We start from the raw sequence: 5,324 nt of genomic DNA, 5'->3' as shown, positions 1-5,324 counted from the left end.
GCTAAGGCTTAAGGTCACAGAGCCAGAGTGCTGCAGAGCCCGGAGCAAGGTCGCCCAGTCTCCAGGCAGCCTCTGCCAGCAGGCCCAGAGTGGAGGCCTCAGGGTGGCCAGTGAGGGAAGAGAATAGGCACCCAGCCCATCCCTCGTGGCCTGTCCATGTCACGCCTGGGCTGTAACCTGATTCTCCTGGGGCCTTGAGGTGTGCAGGAGCTAGGCATCAGCCAGGGCGGGTAGCAGGTACCTGCTGCGGGAGGAAACCCTTCTCCGGCTCACTCAGCTGCTTCACAAAGCTGACTCTCAGGTGAGGGCCTGGGCCTCCACCTCCTGGTGGGTCAGCTGGCTGGTCAGCTGACTGCAGGCCGGTCGCGCAGGCCAGTTGTCAGGCGGCTGGCACCTGGGCTGGCAGAGTGGTGGTGGAGGTCAGCCTGGATCAGAACCCCATTTCTTCTCTCTTTCTTCTCTTCCTCCCTCTCTTTTGCCTTCCTCCTCCTTCCTCTTTATTCTCTGTATCTTTCTTTTTTCCTTCTTTATGGGGGGGGGCATTCTTTCTGTCCTGTCTTCACTTTTTCTCTTTATATTCTTCCCTTTCTTTACCTTCCCTTCCTTCCTCCTTCCCCCTTTCCTGTCTTTCCTCTACTTTGTCTTTCCTTTTCTACTGTTCTTTCTCTGTCTCCCATTTTCCTTCACTTTTGTCCCTTTCTTCTCTAGCTCCCCTTTCTCACATTTCGTCTTTCTTCTTCAGGTTTTTATTCTTCACTTTAAAAAAGGAGTCCTGCCCCTTCCTGCTTCCTCCTCCACATTCCTTTCCTATCCATCTCCCTTCCCACCCCTTCCTCTGGCTCCAGCACTTTCTCATGTCTTCTCCTCTCCCAGGCTCTTCTCTGTTGTTCTAGATTTTTCCAGTTCTTTGTACCATTTTCCTAGGTCTTCTCCCTATCTTCCTTTGTTTCCAAACCACCTCCCTGCAAAAGGCATGTAGCATAGAACTGCCCCTCAGAGGAGAGTTCTGTCGTGTCCCAGCCCAGCTCCTTCAGGAGACCCTTTCTCACTCTCCTTCATCTCAAGGGCCCAGAGAGGGGGCTGCTTTCCCCTGCTGAAAGTCACAGTTCCCCACCACAGGCTTAGGAAAGCCTTGCTAAACTCCCTGCAGCAACCCCACAAAAGGGGAAGGGGCAAAAGCAAAGAGGAAAAGCGAGACAATCGCCCGGATCTATTTCATGGGGCGGGGAGAGCTACTGGAGAGGCAGGAGCAGAAAGAACCACATTGGTCAACAGGAGAGGGGCAAAGCCAGGGACCAGGCGCCCTCTCTAGAGCACCCAGAGTCCGGCAGCCTTGGAAAAGAAGTCCAGGCGGCTGCCAGATTGGCTTGGGGATGGGAGCGAGATGAGGCCTGACAACCAAATGGCTGTAGAGGTGTGAAAAGCCAGGCGATAGGAGGAGAGCAAAGGGCTTAGATTTGCTTGGACTATCAGTGGCTTTAATGTCTGCCCCTGGGCATGTCCTTTTCAAAGGTCCAATTTTGGGGGAACCACCATAAACCAGCTCCAGGCAGTTCAGCTGCGGCCCTCCGAAACCGTTCAGTCAGGCCCAGTTCCGGGGCACTGGGGAAGCAGGTGCCAGGGCAGCCGAGGGAGCGCTGCAGAAGATCCTCAGGAGCAGAGAAAACAAAGACGCGGGAGGGCGGGCTTGCGGCTCCAGACGCACAGCTAGGCGGGCTCTGCAGGCGCCGGCCCGTCGTGGCCAGAGACGCCACGCGCTCCACAAGGGAATCTTCTCTCCCGGGATCCAAACCGCGGTCCAAATGCACCAGCGGCCGCCGCCCTGACTCCTCCAGCCGGGGGTGACCCTGGAGGGGCCTGACCTGGACACCCGAGGCGCAGACGCCCCTCCCCCCGCGCCCAGGGCTGCAGAGACCCCTGGGCGGGCGCAGTGCACCTGCAGCCTCCGCCCTCGCCCCGGTCGCGGGCGCCCCCTCCCCCTCGTCCCTGGCCCGCAAGTCAGCCACGCCCTGAGTCTCCCTCGGCCCCCCCATTTGAAGAACCTCCCTTACCCCTTCCTCCCGCATCTCTTGGGGAGGGGCCGTCTCAGCCCGCGAGAGGGACTAGAGCCTCCTTTCCTTGCAGGAACGTTGTCCTGTGTGCAGAAAGTGGGAACACCCGTGGCTCCAATTTAGAGAAAAGGCTTCCCGGGTCAACCTGGACGGGGAAGTGGGATGTTTGGGAGTTGGTACCTGTGCCACTCCTAACTCAAAAATCAGCAAAATGTCCCAGGACCGCGGGGGCCAAGGCGGCCCACCCAACCCCATCGCGGCAGAGGCAGAGGACCGAGCTGCTACTTCCCAAGGTACTTCGCCCCTTCCCCTCCGCAGACCCCCGCAGGGATCTCCAAGCGTCTCTAAGGGCTTGCGGAGGTGAGCAGGTTTGGGACCCGCGGGCTCTCCGTGGGTAATTAGTCCCGACTGAGAAACCACCAAGCTCGCATCTTCCATCGGTATGGGCAGCTGGGTCCCCTCCCTCCCACTTAAAACTTTAAAACTCCAACTCTGCTGCCTTCTCCATCTCCCTTCAAAAAACTTTTCTGAAGTTCCTGCAAGTTGCATTAGGGGAAGGTCTCCTGGCGACTCTTAGAATCCCTCCGCCCCTATCCCTCTCTTCCTCCCCAGTTTCACCAGCACCCCTCCTCCTCCCTTGCCAGCGGCCGCCTCAGTGCCCAGACTCGGAAGATAAAGTGCTGACCCCGAGCACCTGACGGACGCCCAACCCCAGCCCAGATTCCTGCGGGGGCAGGTAGATTCGCATCTGCCCTCAGGGAAAATGAGATTATGAAGGGGAAGGAGAGGCAGACTGGGAGAGACAGATGTTTTTCAGAGTAAAGCGCACCCCTCCGGGCCAAACTCACCTGCTCCAGGACTGGCTCCTCTAGATCCACTCAAAAGTTTGTCCTCCTCGCTTGGCATTTCCGGCAGGGGCGCACACTCGGCCCTTGCGGGAGGGGGCGGGGACGGTGGGTGCCTTTGAGGGTGCAGACGCCTGAGCGAGAGCTGCCCTGGGTGAGCAGGGGATGGGTGCACTGTCCCCAAAGTAGGGGCGGAAGCAGTGATCCAGAGAAAGCATCGAAGTGCCGGGGCAGTGGGCCGGGCTGCTAGCCCCGGGACGGTTAGGGACGGAGCGGGTCCTAAGGAGGGCGTGGCGAACACGGCCGGGCGGGCCCGCGAACTGGAAACGGAGCGCCCTGGGTCCCTGGCGCTGTTCCTTCCTCCCTCCAGTTCCTGCGCTCCCGGGTGCGCCCCAGCCCATAACAGTCCCTCAACCCCTTCGACGGCGCTCAGGACCCCCACTTGGCGAAAAGGGAGAGTGAGGGTCGCCCCTTAGCCCCTCCCAGCCCCCCCGCGCCACAGCTCCCCCTTCCCCTCCCCAGAGCCAAGGGACAGACAGAGAATTGCAACTAGAAATTCGATCGATTGGTGCGAAGGACCACGTGCTCAGGGGCTGGCCAATGACCAGGCCGCCCTGGATGAGCTAATAATGGAAGCAATTTGTAACTTTCAGTAGCTCTCTAGGCCTGGGTACCGCGGGAGAGAGGCGGGAGGACGTGGGGAGATGGGCACCCCCCAGTCCAACCCTCATTTGTCAAGGGGCTCCCGGTTCCCCTGGTAAGCCTTTCCCCTAACATGCAGGCACTAGCAGGGTCCTTCCTCACTTCTGTCTGGCCGCGTCCACCCCAGAGCAAGGTAAGCTGCTCCCTGCTCCTCACGCTCCACCCGCTTATTTCTGGCACCTGCAAAGGATGCCTTGTTTCTTGCCCCATTAGACAACTGAAATCCAGTTTTGTTTTCCTCTTAGTTGGAATAAAAAGAACCCACTTGTATTCTTTTGCGTAATCCAGTTTGAATTGGTCGAAAATTAAATTCAGATTAATATACTTTGTGCAAGAGTGAGTGATACTTTTTCTCTCTCATAATTTTGTAATCTCTTCTCTTGGGGGAAAAGCTTTCTACTTGCAGAAAGTTTACTTTTCTTTTGGGATGAATTAGACTTTATGGTTTTGCAAGTTTTAACGCTTTACTGATGTCAAATTCACCTGCTTCCTCTATCCCATATTCATGTCAGTATTTACAGATAATCACTTCCCAAATTCTAAGTTGGTTTTTTTTTTTTTTTTCCCTTCTCTTCCCCAGCTAGTTTTTCAGCGGTTGCAGAATTTTTGCAGGATTTTTCCCCCCCTGTGTGTGGACTGGGGTTTAGTTTTGTGTCTTTCTTTTTGTTTTGTAAATGAATTCATTGTTTGGGAAACGCAGGCAGGGTGTGAACAAGTTCTCTTTTGATTAGTTCCAGCCCTTCTTCCCCCATGCAGAAAAATTGGCTTGAAATGTCTCATACATTTCCTTATTTTTATTGTGTCTCGATTTTGATGTATTTCACCTCCTTTGAAGAACCTGGCTTCTATTTAATCTTTTGTACGTTAATCCATTTCTAAAGTTATTTTATAAACATCACCCTTTTGCACATGTCCTTCCTCTTCCTCAGCCCCCCTTTCCACCCGGCCTCTATCTCAGAACCCCCAGCCGCGCCCTCCCTAACTTCCAGCCTCTCCCGTCCTTCCAGCCCCTGGGCGGGGGACAGTGGGAACAAACAAATGTCCTCCATGGGGGCAGAGGCTGTGCTCAGTTGAGTTCTGGACTCTTCCAGCCTGACCTCTCCAGGGACAAAAGCAATGAGAACAGCATTGCTTTCAACTTTTTTAGTTCCGGACTAAGTTCTTTCCATTTGGTCTTATTCTGGGCAACTGTCTGGTATACAAAATTGAATTTTTAATTCTTGTCTTTTCCCTAAATTCTACGAAAAATATAAGCAAATTTTATTTATCCCTTTGATATAAGCTGGTGCTGCTGGTGTGTGTGTGGGGGAGGTAGGGATCAGCCTGTTGGGTCTTTTACCTCCTGGGGAAGAATTCCCAGAAGGGGCAGATGATGTTGCTTTCTGGACGTGACAGGGCTCAGGGGACCCCCCTTTTGGCTCTGGCTCTGGCTTTGAACAAAGGGTAGGGAGTTGGCAGGGGACTCCGGGCAGTAAGGGTTGACTTAGTGAAGTTTGTGGGTAAATCCCCAGTCTGAGAGAATTCCCTATTTAGCCTTACCGTGATGGTAAACTATTAAAATTGTGTGACATATTTTCAACCTATTCAGATCCTTTGCAGCCATAAAATAAAATTACAAGAGTAATTCATGTTTCCTGGAAGAAGGTCTGCCTCCCGTCACTGTTCCTCCCAGGGAAACAGAACCCAAGGGGGCAGAAGTGAAGCCCCGGCTCCTCCCCTCCCGCCC

General features: G+C 54.7%; 1 long non-coding RNA gene across 2 annotated transcripts in view; it reads left to right on the top strand.

Moving 5' to 3' along the window:
• The first annotated feature begins 3,587 nt into the window (after window positions 1–3,587).
• LOC102030281 overlaps window positions 3,588–5,324 on the top strand; it is a 4,986-nt gene continuing 3,249 nt past the window's right edge. For both annotated transcript variants that reach the window (XR_001236478.1, XR_001236479.1), the window contains exon 1: window positions 3,588–3,731. This is a non-coding gene — a long non-coding RNA (uncharacterized LOC102030281). The remainder of the gene's footprint in view (window positions 3,732–5,324) is intronic.

The sequence above is a fragment of the Chinchilla lanigera genome, unplaced genomic scaffold (genome assembly GCF_000276665.1).
Source record: "Chinchilla lanigera isolate Chin_1 unplaced genomic scaffold, ChiLan1.0 scaffold00057, whole genome shotgun sequence".
Classification (NCBI taxonomy): domain Eukaryota; kingdom Metazoa; phylum Chordata; class Mammalia; order Rodentia; family Chinchillidae; genus Chinchilla; species Chinchilla lanigera.
Note: the sequence above shows the minus strand (reverse complement) of the source record. Positions and strands in the feature narration are given on the sequence as shown.